The 21,390-nt window shown below is 35.9% G+C and overlaps 1 long non-coding RNA gene across 2 annotated transcripts in view; it reads left to right on the top strand.

Moving 5' to 3' along the window:
* Positions 1–21,390, top strand: part of LOC141523003 (uncharacterized) — a 228,158-nt gene that overhangs the window by 121,334 nt on the left and 85,434 nt on the right. The window contains exon 3 of one of the 2 annotated variants that reach the window (XR_012478300.1): positions 18,651–18,741. The exons of the other annotated variant lie outside the window; for it this stretch is intronic. This is a non-coding gene — a long non-coding RNA (uncharacterized LOC141523003). Of the gene's footprint in view, positions 1–18,650; positions 18,742–21,390 lie in introns of those variants that run through there. 2 annotated transcript variants of the gene reach the window in all.

Consider the following 21,390-nt stretch of genomic DNA (forward strand, 5'->3'; position numbering starts at 1 on the left):
TCTTTTGATTGGATGCCATTTTTGGACTGCTAAACCATTGACATTTCAGCATAATAGGATGGCAATTAAACCCTGTTGCATCTTTCCTTCTGGTTTTAGTGGAATGCACTCTTTTCAGCCTGATCTTTTAGCTTTTCAGGCATGAGATTTCTCAATGAGCTTCTGGGGAACTCTAAAGCAATCATTTTGGCATTCCATTAATTTCATTGTTTAGTGCCTGTTGTTGACCTTAATGGAGAGACAAAATGCATTGGTGGTGTCAGTTCAATGTCTGACTTGGGCAGCTGATGGAGATAGGACTTACTGGTTTTGATGAAAAACAAGTACTCGGAGGCAAATTCAAGTAGGCCTATGCAAAAATATTGCCTTAGGACTTTAAATGTTAAGGCCATATTTCATCCCTTAAAAAAGTTTAACCTTTGGTTTAATGGTCTGTGTTTTCAGACAATCTATTTATTAATTCATTCACTGGCACAGGGACATGAGATCTAATTTGAGTGACTTTTGAATTTATTTGAGCTTTATGGGTTTAACATTTACCTGAGGAATTACACCCTTGGAAAGGTGGAGTATATGGGGAAAGGTATGCCTTTAGTATTCTAGCTTTTTTGACTTTTGATGAAGGTAAGTAACTACTTATCAAGAGTATAGAAGATAGCTCAGAGTCCAACAAGTCTAATCTCATTTTTAGATGAAGAAAGTGAGACTCATAGTGGTTAAAAAACATAGATGTAGAATGAATTTCATTTTGCAGATCAAAAAGTGAAATCCAGGGAAGTTAAGGGAGAGGAAGGTGACCAAGGCCAAGAAAATAGAGTCAGAGGTAGAATTTTAACCCACAGTCTCTGAATCTGAGTGTGACACGACTTAGTTTTCTCTACTAAGAAAGCCTATTAGATCCAACCAGGGGACTGATTTCTCATTTTCTGGTCTGAGTCATTGTAGTAAATGATTGTGGCTGATTAAGGACATAGAGTTTTCATTAATTGCTAAGCATGAAATACTGTACTCTCTCATTCTGGTGCTACAAGTGAAGGTGAAAGAAACCCTCAAAAGTGAACAAACAATGGCTCAGGTGGACATCTGCTAAGCAAGGCTGTTTTCAGTCTTTCACCTTTTAGGCAGTTTCTCAAAGTGATCTCTCTTCATTTGGATGAATTCATAGTTCACTTCTTGCAACACTTTAGAGATACTAGACAACTGAAGGTTTTCCCAAATCATCCTTTCTTCCATAGACTCATTTTCTAACATAGATTATAAGAACAGGAAACCTCAATCTTAAAGGTGGCAAAATGAATAGGGCATTGGATTTGGAACTGCAAAGACTCTGGTTCAAGTCCCATCCCAGTCATATCCTAGCTGTAAAAGCTTAGGCAGGTCAAATTTCTCTGTGCTTTAGCATTCACATCTGTAGAATGAAGGAGTTGGGTTCAATTGTCTCCAAGGTCCCAAGCTAGCTCTTAATCGATTTTATGATTTACTCTTTTCTTTCCTAATTTCTCTCCTCTTTGAATATGAGAGAAAAATATGTGGCATACCCTGATAGATTCTGGTGGGTAGGGCTAGAAGATGATGCTGAATGGAAAAGTAAAAGAACAGTAATCATAGAGAAGGAAGGGGTGGTAACTGAGGGTACAATGGAGACTGTGGAAAATCCACTTTCATCACATAGGAGAGGATGTAATGGCAAAAGTTGAGAAATATAAATATTTATATTTGCATTGCTTGAGAGTTTTCTTGACTGAGTGACTAGGCTGTAGACTTAGGAACAAGGATGTGTTTTTCTCTTTAGAAAGTTGTAAACATATAGCCAAATATCTCTCTCTCAAATATATATCAATTTGTAAGTTCATATATATAGGCACACAGGGGGTGGATATGTATGTATGTATATATATATATATATATATATATATATATATATATATGAGTGTTTACAAAGGAATTTATATATAGGCAGATGTGCACAGACATATGCATTTAATAGGGAACATAGGTATCACTTTCTTAACAATAAAAAGTATTTTTTAAGCCTGTGGGAAGCTACAATGACCCCTGTGCTCAGTGTGACCTCCTCTTCTTTGACTTTAGGGAATTAATATTTAAGACTAAAACAGTTGTGAGTACAGCCATAATAACTCCGAGGTCCCAGTTAAAAAAAAATTCTTAAAGTTTAGGCAAAAGTTGATTACTTTGCCTAGTTATACAATTACACTGATTCCTAGCTAATCCCAGACCTCTGTGATAGAGTGAAAAAATCAGCGTACTGGAAACATTTGGTTAATGAAACAGCAAACTATATTAAACAGTCTGTAAACACTCTCAAAGAGGGAGAAATTGGGTAAACAACTCACTTTTTGCTTGGGATTTCCCTAAGTGGAAGTCTTCTGCTCCAATAGTTTTATAGGGTGGGTGGATCTCCTTGATTATCTTCCTTTTCTGCCATAGTTCAGTACTATTTTTGGTCTTCAAAGATGATCTGGAATAACACATACTCCAAGCTCTGTGGTACCCTCATTCCATGCAACTCTTAAACAGGACTCGGAAGGAATTATAAAATCTCCAATGTGAATAAACTCTTTTCTGACTCATTACATTTAAGTCAATAGCTATAAACATGTTTTCTTCTTCATTTGAAGCCTTTTGATGGATTGAGATATATTTGCCTAATTAAAATATTAGAACTAAAATGATTTGAGGTAGTTCCTGCCCTAGCTTCACACACACACACACACACACACACACATAATTATGCCACCCTATTCCCAGAATATTAAACCAGAAGAGAAGAGTGGCTCAATTAAGATTTGGGGAGATGGGGAACTCTTTTTGGCAGAGCTCTGAGGTATAGTACTATAAGTGACACTGGGAATTTACATCTCTATTTGGAACCAATGGTTTTTCCATCAAAGGCAACTGCTTTATTGCCCTACTTCCATTAAAATATATGATCTTAGATTTTGATCTGGAAGGAACTTTATAGTCTATCTTGTTTAACCTTATGGTTTTTCTGAATATGGAAGGCTAGAGAGGTTAAGTCACTAACCCATTTTCATACAGTTTAGAAAGTGGAAACGTTTGAAGTAAACTGAGGTTCTTTGACCCCAACTATGTGTTTGCAAGCAACAAGCAGATATGAGTATATTGATACATGACAAGCATTCATTTTCTCAGATTTCTTGAATGGCATTTAAGAGAGGGAGAGAATCTTTTCATGAACCATTAGTGTTATGAATATATGAAACCAAGGGAAGTAAAGGGTTCAGTAGAATGTGAAAGGAGATTCATGAGTTTTGTATTCCTTTTGACAACCCAATATCACATAGTCCCTGTGAGGGCTTGGCTCTGCAAAATCATGAACTGTTCTTAGCCTCTGAAAGATCACTTATTATAGTGATGGTCTATTTATATCTACTCAGTTTCCCCCTGAGCTAAGATTTCCAGTAATTGTCCATTGGCTAGTGCTTATCTGCCCCTTAGTACTTTTTAATTTTTGATGCAAAAGAGCTCCCCTACTTGGGAAACTTTCTTTTATTGCTAAGACCAGCAAAAGCAGATAGTAACAATCTCTTGATCACCTATGCAAAATCCCTTAGTCCCTTAACAGATATGGGTGACTCAGACTCTTTATCTAAGCTACAAAATTGATAATTGAACGATGATAAGGGAGCTTAAATTTTATCTATTTAAACCTAGTAGTCAATGTAAAAATCTTCTCTACAAAATTTCAGAATTTATTTTTGTACTTTTGATGATAACTAAAGATCTAATTATTTAAACAGGCAAACTATTCCATTGATGTTAGGCTCTGTTTTGCTACTTTTTACTGAACCAAAACTCTGAGTTTCACTTTTACCCAGAGACATTTCATTAAGTTGTGGACTGAGAGTGAGCTTTAATGTCAGAAAACATGGATTTAGCTCCTGCTACTGATACCTACTGTCTATTTTAACCTGGGAGAGCCACCTCCCAGGGTCTTAGCCAAATCCCCAAACTAAGTTGCAGATTAGTCATTGACCTAATGTTTGTTCTTCATTTTCGAAGAAGACCTTGGCATCAAGGAGGTGATTACATGACAAGCACATAATTGGATTTGTGTGAGGGGAATGAGGTGCTGTCACCAGCCTCCCTATCTTCTCCAGTACCATCTGGGTTCAGTGGCCAGATAGGAATCAGGATGACTGGAGATGGTCCTGGATGAGAGGCAATCACGAGACTTGGCCAAAGTCTCACACAGCTAGGAAGAGTCAAATGTCTCAGGCTGGATTCGAAATCCCATCCTGACTCCAAGGCCAGTGCTCTATGCATTGTGCCATCTAGCTGCCCATTAGTCATTGATCTATAATGTATAGGGTGTTACCATGCCAGTAGTTTCCTACTGCAATAAAATTACAGGTCCAGACCAATCAACCCACAAAACATTTTACTCTTTGACTATAATTTTGCCCTTTTGAGTGTATAATACAAGCATAATCACTATGTCATCCTAAATTTCTTTAGACATTTCATAATAATCATAGTTCTCTCAAGTCTTTTTCTTTCTTCTTCTGATCAAATATTACTAGTTCTTTTAACTTTTGTTCAGAAAATTCTTGAATATTGTTTTTGTGATCTTTCATCAATTCCTATGACCTCTCCTTCCTATAGACCCTAACGTTCCTCTTAAGATGGGGTGGCCACCTTTGAGGACTGTGCTCCAGGTAGGATGAATCTGAGTCCAAAGGAAGGGTGAGATTACTCCTACTCCCCCTCTAGATAATAGCATTCTTTCATTGATACCCAATAGCTATTAAGCTTGTTGGCAAGTATATCACATTCTTGACCCATTCAGAAATTCAGTCATTTAGACGCTACTAAATGCAGTGCATTTTGCTAAGCTCTGAGGAAATCTAAACTTTGGAGAAGACACAAACATATACAAGTTAATATATGATATCACATAATTCATGCATTAGCAAAGCAGAAAACCAAGTTAAAGCTGATCAACAGACCATGGACATCCAGGCATAGATGGCATTTAAACTAGCTTACATGGATGAGTAGGAATTCTATAGGTGAAGGGGGGGAAAGAAAGCACTCTAGTTACAGAGAAGAGTTTGAGAATAGTTTGGAGCCATGTTGCAGTATGTTGCTTATCATTTTGATGAATGAAAAAAACCTATTGGGGCAGGTAGGGCAGTGGATAGAGTACCAGACCTGGAGTCAGGAGTACTTGAGTTCAAATCCAGTCTCAGATACTTAAAACTTACTTGACTGTGTGACCTTGGGTAAGTGAACCCCATTGTCTTAAAACAATTTAAAAAAAAAGAAAGCCTATTGAATTTTTTTGAGAAAACACAATCTGTTTTCCTCCATATTTACTCCAATTTATCAATATTTTTGAACTCAGAGTTTAATATCTATTGTAAATCATCTTTCTTAATTTTGCGTTTTGTAACTATTTAAAAAATCATTCATCAATACCATAATTCAAGTTATTGAGAAAATGGCCCTGAAACAGTAAAGGACTAAGTTGGAAAACACTATAACTAGACACATCTCTCCAAGTAAATATTCATCAATTGATTAACCCATTGGAAAACAGTTATTCAATTAGCCATCATCTCACTTCTCTATACAATTACTTCAAGGCTGTTTTCCCTTTTGTCCTCTAGAATATGATAGGAAGCTTCATCCATTGCCTTAATGAAATCCAGGTTCATTTTTATTATACAGTATTCAGTATTCGCTCTCTGTATTTATAATAAGTATTATGATATATAGTATATATAGTATTTTATATATATATATATATATAGTATTATTCCAATTTTCTAGTATAAAAACTAGTATGAAACCAAAAAAACCCTAAATTATTTTGTTTGCATATCTTGTTCTTCAGCAGCTTAACTAGTTCCAAACTTACCACTTCATTTCTTAAGAACTGTTCATTATTCTGATCTAGAATTTCTTCATTTTTCTATGCAGATTCATTGTTCCATAGATTTTGGGGTTATCTCCATTTTAAGAAGCAGGATATTTTTTGTTATACATTGTGTTTTTATCATGATTCACAGTGTTTGAAAAATTATAGCTCTAAGCTGTTTCAGGATATTTTGATATTATTTGTCACATTCTAGAGACTTAATTTATTTCAAACAACTATATTCTCTTGCGACCTCTTCATGTATCTTAGTCTTCAATTTCCCCACAAATATCTGCAATGTCTTGTAATTATGCCTATTTCAGACATCACTAAGGAGTTTGGAATCCTGAAGATGGGACATTCATTCCCTTAAAAGTTATTCCTGACCTGCCACTGGTAGAAGTGGATAATATGCCTCCTGTCAAACCACTCCCATTCTAAAGGATTGTGGTGAAGAAAAAGTGGGAGGAGGCTGTTTTTGTTCATCTTTCATTTCCTAAGAAGACCCATGGTGTCACTAGGTGATGTCTTGACACCTATGTGAACTGAATTTAAGTGAGGCAGTTTCATAGAATCATCAGTCTTACTCTCTCCTGAGTCATCGAAGTCCAGTGGCAAGACAAAACTCAGGATGACTGACAATGTCCTGGGAGGCAGTGGATGACCTTGGTAAGCTCCAAGTACTGCACTGTACCTGCTTCAGCCATCTTCATGGTTGTTGGAACAAATTATTATCATGTACCTGTTTTAATGGGGGGAATTCTTCACATGTTTGGCGTACCCCTTCCCCTCCATTTCCCTGAGTTCTGTTGATTAAGCTCAGGCCAGTTTAGTCCATCTGCTAAGACGGTTTACTAGAATGTAGTTGCTTCTTGGTGCCAGCTTCCTGAAGCCACAGGTAGGAGTTGACTGCCAGATAGACAACAACGATGGATCAGAAGGGCTTGGCAAGCCTTTATGCTAGAGGGGCTAATCCTTCTTGAATACCCCCCATGCATTCTATAGAGAAAGTAGAGAAGGTATGACTATGCAGGGTTCAAAAATCTGAAATTGAAGAGCATAAGAAGACAGAGATATCAGAGTTAATCTCTAAGATTAAGATTTTGTAGACAGATTGTGAATGAGACTCGTCAGAACTGATTAATTACTTTTGAAAAACCATTAAGATGTACATCAAATTTCCCTTTTTATTTCCCCTCTTTCACAAGACTTAAACTCAATGTCTTCTCCCCTCCCCATGGGTAAGATGTCCTGAAACACCTTGGAGATATAATTTTTCAAACACAGTTAATAATAAGTGAGTAATCATAGGTAATAAGAAAGACCCAATGATTTTTTTTGCAAGGCAGTGGAATTAAGTTACTTACCCAGGGTCACACAATTGGGTAATTAAGTGTCTGAGATCACATTTGAATTCAGGGTCTTCCAAGGTTCCAGGGTCTTCCAGGTTCCAAGCTCAATTCATTGCACACCTAGCTGCCCACCCCCCTTTGGTTTTTAAAAAGGTATTTTTTTTGGCTGTTTCTTAAGCTGGCAATTGTGATAGACCTGTACTGCAAGGCATCCTAATACCAGAGATATTTCCACCATGGTATTGTTTTGATAGAGTTCAGTCTTTACCTGGAGGCTTCGAATTATAGAAAAGAGTGACTGATTCATTTTTATATCTTCCTCAGGAAAGAAATACTAACTACATGGGCTCCTCTAGTCACTATCTTAGCTATAGCAGTTGTCAGGACAAGCTGAGCTGCCATGGAGGTTTTTCCTCCATTATTTTTTTTTTCTTGAGCTCAGATTGAGATGAAAACATTTCACCAAAAAGGGAAAACAGAATGTTCCTGAAGGTACGTTCACTCTTGAAAGAAGCAGCAGTTCACTATGAAAAATGCTATGGATTAGACTGCCTTACATCCTTGGTTGCCAGCTCACTGGATCCTTAAGCACAGTACCATGGTGAGACATTTTTGCTCCAATCCTTTAAACTTGAAGATCGTTATATTTGACGGAGAATAACCATGCAAGTTGAAAATCGAATAGCCTACTGTCTCTTCTCTCATTCCCCTTTGCTTAAAGGTAAACTTTCTTGTTTTGCTTCTTCTGGGGAACAGTTTTTTTCCCCTCACAATCCTACTCCAAAAAAGAAATAACCTTTCATTAGAAAAAAATAAAGCAAACTATTTTTTGGCCTTAGCATTTTCAGAAACATAAACCTAATCTGGGCTTAAATTTCCTGAATAACATTTCCTTATTGCTTTCCTCCTCTGCTAATTTTTGTATATCTTTCTAACTGCTTCCTTTAGAGAGCTTCCTCTGAAGACACACTCTTCTCTAGCTAAACTTCCCTTTTCTTTATTACTGTGGGAGTATCAGATGATCAAAATTGTGTCAGTAACCTGGCTAAAACTTGCGGGGTTTGAGTGAACAATTTCTAAAGAATCTGTTTTTTTTTCTTTTTTTGACAAGGCAGTGGGGTTAAGTGGCTTGCCCAAGGCCACACGGCTAGGTCACTATTAAGTGTCTGAGGTCAGATTTGAACTTAGGTACTCCTGACTCCAGGGCCAGTGCTCTGTCCACTGTGCCACCTAGCCATTCCCTGACTATGTATTTTTTTTTTAATAAATTGCTCTGTCAATTTGATTGAAATTGATCATTTTTGTGTAATGATGGCTTTGAGTTTCTTATTGCTTGACTGGTTAAACTGGATCAATGAGTGATTAGAGTTGGGTTGATAGAGACAAGTCATTTCCAAAGAAACCTTGCCTAGAGAGAACTCAAAATATTGTTGATTTTTGTGGAAGAAATTCTAACTTTAGAATGGAAGCATCTAGATGGCAGAAGATAATTGTATTTAGTGGTTATCACCCTGTCTTCTCTGTAAAGAGGGATGGTATTAGTGAACATTTCTGTAATAGGTCAATGAAATCTAGTTAGGAAATAATTTGACAAATGTGGTTAGGAAATAATCAAACACCTTTCTCAAAAAAAAAAAAAAAACCACCCAGATCTAGCACACATTATATTCTGGCCCCAAAATGAGACATTTATGAAATTTCTCAATAGAGACAATGATATAAATCTGCCTTGTTCACTGTGATTAAAATGTATTTTGTTTTGTCTTCTGAAAATGTCAAAAACATTTAATTGTTTTTGCCTAAAATCTGCCTAATGGTGATATAATTTTCTATGTTTCTAAAACTTTCTGACAAATAATTTTCTCTAAGTACTATATCATTCTTGTTTTCAAAGATTCCTTCCTTGTTTGGATTGCTATCCTTTTGTGTCCCTCTAGGGATTTTTTTAAAGCATATTGTACATTATGCTTATAACATTATTTTGTTTTTATAGGAGCATAAATAAAGTTATTTTCAGAGAAAATTCTATAAGCATACCCAGCTTGACTGAGATCAATTATTCCAACTCTGTTGGGTTGTTTTATAACTTAATAGAATGTATTTTTCCAGATTAATTTATGTTGCTTCCAAAGATTTCTATCAAGATGCCAATAGCTCTTTCTTCAACTTTTCTATGTCTGGGCTCATAACTTTAAAGCTGAATAGAACCTCTATGCTATCATCTTTGAATTTACAGATGAGGTGTGAAGGATGACCTTGTTTTAAGAAGTGTTGGCCACTGATCCTTATAGTTTGATTTAACTATATTTTTCCATAGTCCCCAGGAAACTATTCTGCTTTCTGGCATTATTCCATATTTTATCTCCTTTGGGTAGCTGGAGGGAAAATTTCATATATATATATATATATATATATATATATATATGTATATGAATGAACATTAAATATTACTTGTATATTTAGGCATACACTTATATGCCGTAAATATATCCACAGTTTTGAAACTTTGAGTTTTACTAGATAGTCTTCTTGTAAGAAATGTTAACTTTTAATATCCACGAGAAAAGAAGCTGGAGTTTAAATTCATAAATCTCTATAAAAGAGACTAAAGTTTCTCTACGGTAATGAGTTCATAAAGAGAGTAGCAGAAGTTTTTTTCTGGATTGGAATCATAGAGTTGTATTAAAAGAGAAATCTAGACTCATCATAAGATCTTTCACTACATGGCCTTGATGCTTCATTCATACCTTCATTCACATTTGTGTTTAGGCAGGAATCATTCATGGCCAAGGAAAGACAAATGTTATGCATTTTTAAAGACTTCTTATAGAATCACAGATAATTGGATTTGGAAGAGACATATTATATTGTTTAGTTCAATCAATAATAGAGAAAGAATCCCTTTGGTTCCAGAGAATTAGTCAACCAACCAACCTTTTTTTTTTTTTTTTTTTTTTTAGGTTTTTGCAAGGCAAATGAGATTAAGTGGCTTGCCCAAGGCCACCAGCTAAGTAATTATTAAGTGTCTGAGACCGGATTTGAACCCAGATACTCCTGACTCCAGGGCCGGTGCTTTATCCACTACGCCACCTAGCTGCCCCATCAACCAACCTTTTTGGCAGATTTCTAATAAGGGTGAACCTACAACTTCTTAGGTGTATTTTTTCATTTTGAGACAGTTCTAATTTTGAATTCTATTTATTTGTAACTTCTATCCATTAATCTTTAGTCCTCTGTCTGAAGCTGTATGAATCAAATCTAATCCATGTTTCATGTGACTGACCTAGAAATACTTGAGGGAAATTATTGAGTCTTCACTGACTTTTTTTTTTCTTCATGCCAATCATTTCCATTCACTTTAATTAGTCCCTATATATCATGAACTTGATATCTCTTACCTTACTGGTTGCCCTAAATTGCATATAAAAGAGCTTGGAATGCAACTGAGAATCAACTACCTGGCAAGAGAGAATATCCTCTTCCAGGAGGAAAAGAAGGGCTTTCGGTGAAACAGGGAAATTTCAAATGTTCCTGTTGAAAGGACCAGAGCTGAATAGAAAATTTGACTTTCAAATACAGGACTTAGGTGAAACATAGAGAGCGTGGATGAGAAGGGTAAATTATAAGGGACTTAATGATGATTAAATGCGTGTATTCCAGTATGGAAAGATTATACTGATGATACTCATATGAACCTTCTCATTTAATAGAGCAGGTAGGAGGAGCTTTTGTAGAGGGGTACAGAAGTGAGGTGAATTTGAAGATATAATACATATTGTACAAATGGAGTCAATAGGTGAAAGGGAAATGTACTGGGAGAAAGAGATAGGAAAGGTAGAATAACCTAAGATATTCCGTGTAGCTTTTGCAATAGTATGGAAGGGGGGAAGGCAAGAGGGAATAAGGGAGCCTTCATTCTAATCAGAAATGGCTCAGAGAGGAAACAGCATACATACTCAATAGGGTATAGACCTCCAGAAGAAAAAGAAGAGAAGGGAGACAGTGGAGGGGGGATGTGAGTGCCAGAGGAGAGGCTAGATCCTTGGAGAGGATAGTGAAATATAATGCATTTTCTTTTGTACTTTTTGCAAGGTGTTGGGATTGGGTGGTCTGTCCAGGACCCAAGGGGTCAGGTGGTTGCTGGGTCTCTGGGGTGGGCTGTGGACTTGGGGCCTCTTGGCCCCAGTGCTGGTGCTCTGTCCCCTGTGCCACTCAGCTGCCCCACAGCACAGTTTTGAAGAGAGACAGAGTGAAAGGAGAGAGAAATATAATAGATGCTAATGGGGAGGAATAGATGGAGGGAATTACAATCAGCAACAGCAATTGTGGAAAAATATAGAAGTAATTTCTATGATGGACTTATGATCAAGAAAGTGATCCACCTGAGACAGCTGATGTATCAGACCACCGACTGAAACACATCTTTTTTCTCTTTCTTTTACTTTATTTCTCATGAGGTTCTATATTTCTGTGGTAGAAGGGGGTATTATGATTACTTTTAAACAAGAATATTTTAGTAATTTGTAAATAAATTAAAGAAAAAATAAAAAAATTAAAAATTTCTTAGACATAGAGTAATAACAAAAATTTCCATGATAAAGGCCTCTTTTCTCAAGTATAAAGGGAATTGAGTCAAACTTATAAAAATAAGTTCAGTCTCACAACTGAGAAATTGTCAAAAGCTATAAAGAGGGAGTTTTCAGAAGAAGAAATCAAAACTATACTTATGTAAAAACATGCTCTAAATTACTATTGATTGTAGAAATTCTGGGTAAAACAATTTTGTTTGGTTTTTGCAAGGCAAATGGGGTTAAATGGCTTGCCCAAGGCCACACAGCTAGGTAATTATTAAGTGTCTGAGGCCGGATTTGATCTCAGGTACTCCTGACTCCAGGGCCGATGCTCTATCCACTGCGCCACCTAGCCGCCCCTGGTTAAAACAATTTTAAGGCATAAATTCAAATTTATCAGAAATGGTAAATAATGGAGAGAATGAGGGAAAATAGGTATATGTTGGTGAAGTTGTGAACAAGTTCAACCATTCTGGAGAACTATTTGGAACTATGGCCAAAGGGCTATAAAAGTGTCCATACCCTTTGACCCAGCCATACTTTACTAGATCCCTATGCAAAAGATATCAAAGAGAATAAAAAGATCTATATGTATAAAACATTTATAGCAGTTCTTTTTGTGGGGGCAGTGAATTGTAAATTAAGAGGATACCAATGAATTGGGGAATAGCTGAACAAATTATGGCATATGATTGTGATGGAATACTATAAGAAATGATATGATTTCTGGAAAAATAACCCAAAACATAGTAAGACCTACAAGTGCTGATGGAAAGTGAAGTGAAAAGAATCAGAATTGCGTGGCTAGGTGGCGCAGTGGATAGAGCACCGGCCTTGGAGTCAGGAGTACCTGAGTTCAAAGCCGGCCTCAGACACTTAATAATTACCTAGGTGTGTGGCCTTGGGCAAGCCACTTAACCCCATTGCCTTTCAAAAAAAAAAAAAGATTCAGGAGATCATTGTGGACAGTAATCACAATGTGGTAATAATGAACAACTGTGAAAAATCTGAGTACTCTGATCAATGCTAAGATAGAAGGCATTTCCCAAAGACTCATGATTAAAAAATGGTATCCAGCTCCAGCGAAATAAATGAAGAACTTTAGTGCAAATTTAATAATAACCTTTCTTCCTTCCTTTCCTTCTTTTTCTTCCTCTTCCCCCTCCCTTCCTCCCAACCCCCCTTTTCCCCTCTTTTCCTTCCTTCCTTCCTTCCTTCCTTCCTCCATCTTTCCTTCCCTCCCTTCCTCCATCTTTCCCTCCCTTTCTCCATCCTTCCCTTCATCCCTTCTTCCTTCCCTCCCTTCTCTCCCTCTTTATTTTTGCAATATAGTTGATATATCATTTTATTTTGCATGATTTCACATGGATAATTAATTGATATCAACTTGCCTACCTTCTTTATGGGTGGGGCAGGGGTAGGAGAGAAAGAACTCAAAATTCAAAAAGTATATTAAAAGAATATTAAATAAATAATATCTTTAAATGTTTTTAAAATGCCATCTGGAGATCATCTTGGTTTTTCTCCATTTGGATTTTTATCATATGATCTGTGTTCCTTCTCTAGAGTTTGAATGTTTGTCACTTGAAAGAAAAGCAATTGAGGTATTCTGTGGACATTAGAAATTTATTTCCAGGATTGAATTTCTATTCCCTACACTTGCATTTCTGAATCCCACTGGAGGGCTGAATATAGAATCCCAGATTGCCAGAGTTGTAAGAAACTTTAGAGGCCATTGAGTTCATCACAGAACCAAGAAAACGTTTCCCCTCAGCATAACTGGCAAGCATTCATCTTCTTCTGATTGGAGACTGACACTGAGACAACTGCTTCCCCAGACAGCTGATTTCACTTGGTCAGTTCTAATTATCACGGAATTTCTGTTTATATTCAATCAATCCAACAAACATTTATCAAAAGTTCCTACTTGTTTAAGGTGCTGTTAGGCACTAGGCACTCAAAGTTATTAAGGGAAATAATCGCTCCCCTCAAGCAGCTTCTGTTTAAGCCGAGTTTGAATCCGCTGCTTGGCAGGTTTCCACCATGCCTCCTAGTCCTTCCCAGTGGGTCCAAGCAGAATAAATTGAATCTCCCTTCCTAGTTACATGGTACCCAAGGCTCTGATAGATTGATAATCCTTTAAATATTACTCATCCCATTGAACTGGTGCTTCTATGTTACCCTGAAGATGATAAATTTAATTCAACTCTCCCCTGTGCTTTCTGGTGTTGTATATTAGCTGAACAGTTTTCCTAGTCGCTTATTTTTTTCCCTAGCTTGAAACTGCAAGAATTTCAAACTAACTAACCAGTGAGCTTTGTGATCAGGGTAATATTTTATCTGAGAGCTTTCCTCATCTACTTTCTCTTCTTTGTTTTAGATTTAGAAATTTCTTTTCCAGAAGTCTAAAGTTATTACTAACATTTTGTTTTTGTCTTTTTGGTCACTGAGTCATTTTTTTTAGTACTGATTAGAGAAGAAAGGGGGAAAAATCAGTATTCCTTTGGTATATTTGTACATTTCTGTGGGATATTCATAAAATGATCCTGTTGAGGTTTTAACTTCACATATTTTATAAGTCTTTAATTTTTCTCTCCTTTGTTAGTAATATCCTTCACTGGAAGTTTTCTGACTAACAAAGATTTTACCATTTTAGGTTTTATTTAGTACTTAATGAAATTTTCTAGTTTCTTAATTTCCTTTTTTAGAAGGAAAATCTTCCAAAACTTAAACTGATATAAGAAGAATATTAAAAACTCTTCACTATGGTATGCTAAAAATCAACAAATCTCTTAAAATAAGAATAAATTCTAGGAATCAGTGGGTTTAGTGTCTAATTCAGTTCAAATGAATACTAATTTTAAGATCTTAGTAAATCATGCCTCTGGGTCTCCGTTTCCTTCTCTGAAAAATTAAGGAGATTAACAAGCTCATGGACTAATAAAAACAAACAAACAAACAAACTTCCAGGCATCAAATATATGAGACTCTAAAACTAGTTAGCTGGGAAGCCGACACAAATTATTGAACCCTTCTCTTGAGCCTCACTTTTTTTCCTATAAAATGTCCATGCTAGTCCTTGTCTAAATTACCTTCTATAGATGTTAAGAAAAAAAGTGCTTTGTAAAAACCCGAATGTCTAATGTCACACAACTAGTAAGTACCTGAGGTCAAATTTGACCACAGGTCCTCCCAGCTCCGAGTTGGTGGTCTATCCACTGTCCTATCTAGCTGGTGCAGTTGGTAGAACATTGTCCTTCATGTTAGAAGCACCTGAATTCAAATGTGACCTTAGACACTTGACTCTTACTAGCTATGTGACCTTCCTTCGGCAAGTCATGTAACTCTGATTGCTTCACATCCAGGGTCATCTTCAGTCATTCTAATCCATATGGCCACTGGACCCAGATGGTTCTGGAGGAAAAAGTGAGGCTAATGTTTTAGCACACCAACCTCTCACTCAAATCTAATTGAGATAAGGATAATTGAGAGATGATAGAATGGCTCACTTTTTTTTTTTTTTAGGTTTTTGCAAGGCAAATAGGGTTAAGTGGCTTGGCCAAGGCCATACAGCTAGGTAATTATTAAGTGTCTGAGGCCAGATTTGAAACCAGGTACTCTTGACTCCAGGATGGGTGCTTTATCCATTGCGCCACCTAGCCGCCTGGAATGGCTCACTTCTTTTTCTTCTCTTTTCTTTTACAAGGATGATAACCTTGAGAATAGAAAGGAGAAAGGAATGGATAATAGAGAATACACATCCCAGGAGCTAATTAGAGAGGACCAGAAATTTCTTGTTGAATTTAAGACATTATATTCCAGTAATTATTGAAAGGACTGGAAGATGAAAGTGGAAAGCCACTATTTGTGAGCTCTGAAAGATTTTCAACCTAAACATTTGGGAAAAAACCTTGAAATTTCTTTTGGCTTTAAAAATAAAATGGAAAAAATGTAAATCTATAAAATAGCATGATAGTGAATATTTATATAGCACTTACTATGTGTTCAATACCATAATAAGCAATTTACAATTATTATGTTATTTGATCCTGATAGCAACCCTGAAAGGTAGATGCTATTATTGTCCTTATTTCCAAATTAGGAAACTGAGGTAAAAAACTAAGAGGTATGTTAGACTAGCCATTCTGCATGACTTTGATTTCTGTGAAAGCTCTAGAATTCAAAAGATTTGGAACATTAAGAAAAAGATATTGTTGTTATTCCCCTGTTAATTATTAATCTTGGATCTGTGAACTGATTTTAAATATATTTTGATAGCTGTATTTCAATATACAGCCAGATAAATTGTGCAGTGGAAAGAGCATCCATGAGTTCAAATCTGATCTTGGACATTCACTAACTGTGTGAGCCTGGGCAAGTCACTTATTTCTATTTAGTTTCTTTATGCATAAAAGAAGTTGGAGAAGGAAATGTCAAACCATTCTAAAAATCTGACAAGAAAACTCAAAATGGGATCACAAAGAGTTGAATATACTGTAACCGAAATGACTCAAGAGTTCTCTTTCTCTCTCTCTCTCTCTCTCTCTCTCTCTCTCTCTCTCTCTCTCTCTCTCTGCCTCTCCCTCCCTCCATTCATCCATATGCACATGTATTATTTTGTTACAAAATTTCCTTCCCCCTCCCCTCAGCTGCAAATAGGTTAGCTACGATATATCTTTGATAAATATGTTTAAAAATTGGCCATTTTTGGTATGAGAAATTAGAATTAAGGGAAAGAGATATATAAGAAATAATTTTTATAGAGTGTTCAACAGATTCTGAAGGGTTGCTTTGTACGTTTTATTTTGTTTTGTTTTTCTTTCCCTGGATGGGGATAGCATTATCCACAGCTGGTCTAATACAATTATCCTAGCTCTCTGCATTGCTGAGATGCACTGCTTCCATCAAGATTGTTCATCTCACAATGTTGATGTTAATGTGTACATTGTTCTCTTGCTTCTACTCCCTTTACTCAGCATCAGCTCCCATAAGTCATTCCATGCTTCTCTAGAAGTCCGACCTTTTATAGTTTCTCATAGAACAATAGTATTCCTTAGTATTCATGTATCATAACTTATTTAGCTATTCCCCAATGGATGGTCATCCCCTCAATTTCCAATTATTTGCCACGACCAAAGAGAGCTGCTATGCAAATTTTGAAACATGTAGGACTTTTCCATTTTTCAAAAATTTCTTCTGGATTTTTTTCTTCTGCTTACCTAGAATTGGAATTGTTGGGTCAAAGGGTATGAGTAATTTTATTGCTCTTTGGGCATAGTTCCATATTGCTCTCCAGAATGTTGGATCCATTCACAACTCCACCAGCAGTGCATCAATGTCCCAATCCTCCCACAACTTCTCCAACATTGATCATTTCCCCTTTTTCTCATCTTGGTCAATCTGATAGGTGTGAGGTAATACTTTATTGTTGTTTTAATTTGCATTTCTCTAATCAATAATGATTTGGAGCATTTTTTATTTGATATATATATATATATATATATATATATCTTTAATTTCTTCATTTGAAAACTTTCTGTTCATATCCTTTGACCATTTAGCAATCAGGGAAGAACAGCTTTTCCATGTAATTGATCCTCTTTGTAATTCTAAGTATTTTGTTTTCGCCATTTGAAAACTGTATTCTGAGGAAAGATATATAGGCTTCCCTGAATGACCAAAGAATATTCATGACCCTGGAGTAACTGGATCTCTTTCTGAGACAAGGTTACTAACCTGATGGATCAGCAGTTAGTATTATTATCTGGTACATAGTAGGGCATAATAAATTCTTGTTGATTGATAGGAGGAACATTTGATATATAGATTATATAAATTTTAGTAAAACATTTCATGAAGTCTTACATTATTCTTATATGTAAGATGGAACAATATAAGCTGAGCAGTGGTAAAATTAGATTGATTCAATACCACCAGATGAAAAATCCCCAAGAGGCCACTAATGATCGAGTGGCCAGTTGGATGAAAGTATCCATTTGGGTTCTTTAGGAATTCTAATTCATGTTTTTTTTTCCCATGACTTCAATAATATCACAGATGATATCCTTATTCCATTGGTAGATGGCACAATGGTGGGATGTATAATACTTTCACTGGCAGAGATGGTTTCCAAAAACAGAATGGAGTAAACATGAAGCTGAATAGAATAAAAGAAATGTAACAGGAACAGATGTGAGAAGTTAGCAATGCAGAATGGGAGAAGTAGGATTTTTACAGGCACCATTAATAATAATATATTAACCATAGTTAAGACTCATTTAGTACTTCATGTTGCTAGACTGTATGCTAAGTGTGTTACAATTATTGTTTCACTGGGAAGTAGATGGTATTATTGTCATTTTAGAGATGGGGAAACTTAGGCAAAGTTTAAGTGACGTGCCAGGGTCAGGCAGCCAAGAGATGTTGGAAGCTAGATTTGAGATCAGAACTTCCTCTCTCCATTAGAGAGAGGTCCAACACTCTATTCACTGAGTCTCATTTATTTTAATAAAGATATGATGTGGCAAGGAGACAGAGAGAGACAGACATAGACAAAGGAGGGAGAGAGACAGTCAGAGACAGAAAGACCAACAGATAGAAAAGCAGAGGAGAGAGAGAGAGAGAGAGAGAGAGAGAGAGAGAGAGAGAGACAGAGACAGAGACAGAGACAGAGAGACAGAGAGAGACACACTCTTTCAGCACAGTTCCATTTGCTCTCCAGAAAGGTTGGAATAGTTCACAGTTCCCACCAACAATACATTAATGTCCCAATCCTCTAACAATCTCTTCAATATTGATTGTTTTCCCTTTTTGTCATCTTAGGGTCCTGCCATTTTTCAAGTATCAAAGAAGTCTGGATAGTCTCTAGTTATTGGACCACCAGATCATGAATTTACTTCAGGATGTGCTTAAGAATTATATAAGTCATATCTGCATTTTGGGAGGACTGTAAGTGGGATTGACCTTTCCCTTTTGTTCTTTCTTTTATATAGTCTGTACTGCAGACAATAGTCTTTATCAAAGACTAAATCACAGAGATAATAATTTGGATGATTTTTTTTTGTAAATAAAATTTTGTTTCAAACAATAAACATTTACTTTCCCTTTCTCCTTCACAAAGCAAAACAAAAACCTTGCTATAAATGTCTAGTTTTGCAAAGTGAATAATCACCTTGAGTATGTCCCAATCTGTGTTTTGCAACTATAGCTAAAGTCTACTGCTTTCAGTTAGGTTCTGGGACCCATTCTTTATTGTCAGTCTTCTGGAATGCTTATTGATCTTTGAATTATTCAAAATTTTTAAGTCCTTATAATTTGTTTGGTTGTTTTCATTAACATAGACTTTAAAATATAAACTTTGTTAGAATCAGATGCATTTAACTGTATCCTTCCTGACTTTGAATTTTCTTATTAATGTCTCCTGGATCATCTTATTTAAAAAAATAATTATATTTATTTAAAATAATTAAATATAAATTGATTATAATCATAGTTAATATAATTATATGTATATATATTATTTATATTATAGAATCATGGTGGGATAAGCATCTGTTAGGTACATAGAAGGAAGAAGTCATTCTCCCCTCAAATGTCAAATTGTTATTCCTAAGGCACAGGTCTGACCATTTATATCCCCTGTTCACAAAGGTTCAGTGGTCCCCAGTTGTCTCTAGGATAAAATGCAAACTCCTCTCTTTGACATTTGAAGTCATTTGTAATCTGGATCCAGTTTCCCTTTGCCAATTGATTGTACCTTACCCTCTTTCATGACTTTATGGACCAGTTACACTAGTTTGCTTGCTTTTCTCCACACATAATATTATTTCTTCCATTCCCGCAAATTTACCTTTTTTTCCCCTCTGCCTCACAGAATCCTGAGCTTTTATTAATGCTCAGCTGAAGTCAGTGATCTGACATGAGGCATATTCTGATACTTCCAATTTCTTTTTTAAATTTTATTTATTTAAGGCAATGAGGTCAAGTGACTTATCCAAGGTCACACAGCCAGGTAATTATTAAGTGACTGAGGTCAGATTTGAACTCAGGTCCTCCTGACTCCAGGCTGGTGCTCTATCCACTGTACCATCTATCTGCCTCAGATACTTCCAATTCCTATTGCTCTAACCTGAGAAATATCATTGTTCATATTACATTTTTGCCTTTTTGTGCTTAAGCTGCTCTACTTTTGAAAGACAAATAAAATCTTATCTCCTTGAGATCAGGGACTACTTTTGTTTTATAAATCCAGTGCCCAACTTTGGGTCTGATATAGTGTAGACTTATAAAAAATGAATATTCAATGATTGAAACTTGAGAAAGTGTACAATATCTAAATAAAAGTCACAGAATCATGTCAAGTATTAATACTTAAAGTCTCTTAGAAGTCAGCTAGTCCAATGTCTTCATTTTATACAGAAGAAACTGAGGCCCAGAGAGTTTATAAACCATAGTGATTATAGTTTCTTAAGAAGGTCTTAATGATACATCATTTTAAGTCATTGGAGATATGAGAGCATTTATTGAAAAGTTAGAGGAGCAATATAATGTCTAGAATGCTTAGGAAATGTAGTTTCTTTTAGACATATTTCTATGTTTCTTAAGCTATGTGTCTTCTAAGGCATGATGCTAGGAAAACTATAAATCTAATTTACCAAGAAAACCTTCATAAAGAGAAAAAATTTCCTTTAAAAATTTTTTATATATAATATTATGGCCATAAACTTACTTTTGCAAAGACCCCAAAGGGCATCATAAAATTTGATGTCTTGGCAGATTAAATAAATAAATAAAACTGTAAATAGTTCTACTTTTGAAAGATGATAGCAGGAGCTGGGACAGGTGTTGTAAGATAAATCTGCAGTGTCAAGCTCATGGCTGAGTTTCCAGATTCTATCTTAGAAGGTATCACTAAAGCAATGGTTCCTGTCTCCTAACATTCACAGAACATTCATTTTTTTTTCTTTAATTAACGTTTTATTTGTTTTCAAATTATATACAATAGTGGTATCTGCCTATCATTTTTTGAATTTTATATTTTTCCCCCACATTCACTTCCCGCCCCCCACAGGAGACTGATAGTCTTTACATTGTTTCCAAGTTAAACATTGATGAAAATTGAATATATTATAAGAATAAACATGAGTAAATATAAATCTCCCTCCCCCCAAGAAGATGAGAAATCTCAAGGAGAGAGAGAGAGAGAGAGAGAAATGTACTACAGTCTGTATTCAGATTCCAATGGTTCAGTCTCTAGGGTGAGTTGCTTTCTTTATCATACATCCAGCAGAGAAGTTGCTTCAATATTTTTCCCACAGCTGCTATCACCAGCTGTACCTCTACTCTATTTCTCCCCAATCTCATTTATTTTATTCTCTCTCTCTCCTTTCATCCTGGCCCTATCCAAAAGTGTGTTGAATCTGAGTACCCTCTCCCTCTATCTTCCCTTTCTTTTATTACCTATTCCCCCTTCCCTCCCCCCTTCCCCATTATCCCATCCCTTCTCATTTTTCTCTAGGATAAGATAGATTTCCTCACCCTATTAAGTGTGTATGTTATTTCC

This window comes from Macrotis lagotis, chromosome 4 (assembly GCF_037893015.1).
Source record: "Macrotis lagotis isolate mMagLag1 chromosome 4, bilby.v1.9.chrom.fasta, whole genome shotgun sequence".
NCBI classification, from domain to species: Eukaryota; Metazoa; Chordata; class Mammalia; order Peramelemorphia; family Peramelidae; genus Macrotis; species Macrotis lagotis.